The sequence below is a fragment of the Sinocyclocheilus rhinocerous genome, unplaced genomic scaffold (assembly GCF_001515625.1).
Source record: "Sinocyclocheilus rhinocerous isolate Xijiao unplaced genomic scaffold, SAMN03320098_v1.1 scaffold591, whole genome shotgun sequence".
In the NCBI taxonomy this organism is placed as follows: domain Eukaryota; kingdom Metazoa; phylum Chordata; class Actinopteri; order Cypriniformes; family Cyprinidae; genus Sinocyclocheilus; species Sinocyclocheilus rhinocerous.
The window spans coordinates 1,895,512-1,896,193 of NW_015641476.1; positions in this window are offsets into that span (position 1 = coordinate 1,895,512).

The following is a 682-nucleotide window of genomic DNA, read 5'->3' on the forward strand; positions in this document are numbered from 1 at the left end:
AAGATCTGACTAGTTTTCTAAATGACATCCTAACTGAAAATGTTTCTGTAATGCCCCTGATATATTATTTTGACTGTGTTAGCACTGTTTTCACAACTGGCGAAAGACTTCCTACTAATTTTATTAGTGATCCCATAAACTCTTGAGGCCTTAGCTACCTGCTAAATCCTGCCTATGTTTTTTGCGCATTTTTGATGTTTTGCTCTTTGTTAAGAAAGCACTGGATAAGAACATACTAGTGCTGGGCAACAATTAATCGCATACAAAATAAAAGATTTTGTTTACATAGTATATGTGTGTACTGTGTATAGTTATTATGTATATATAAATACAGACACATGTATATATATTAAAAAATATATATTATGTTTATATATTAAATATATATATAATATAAATTATATGAATATAAATAAATACATGTAAATTTTTCCCCCCATAGGTTTTTAACGTTCTAAAAGCTCTTTATTCCAAAGATGCTAGTCAGTGTATTCAGTAGGTGTAATGTATTCTAAGTTGCTTCAGAAGTATTGCAAGTATTACGTACAGCAATAAAACAGTGCATTGACATAAAAAAGGAAATTTACTTTTGGTACTTAAGTACTTTTAAAAGCAAGTACTTCTGTACTTTTACTTAAGTAAAAATCTGTCTTTACAACTATTACTTGTAATGGAGTAATAT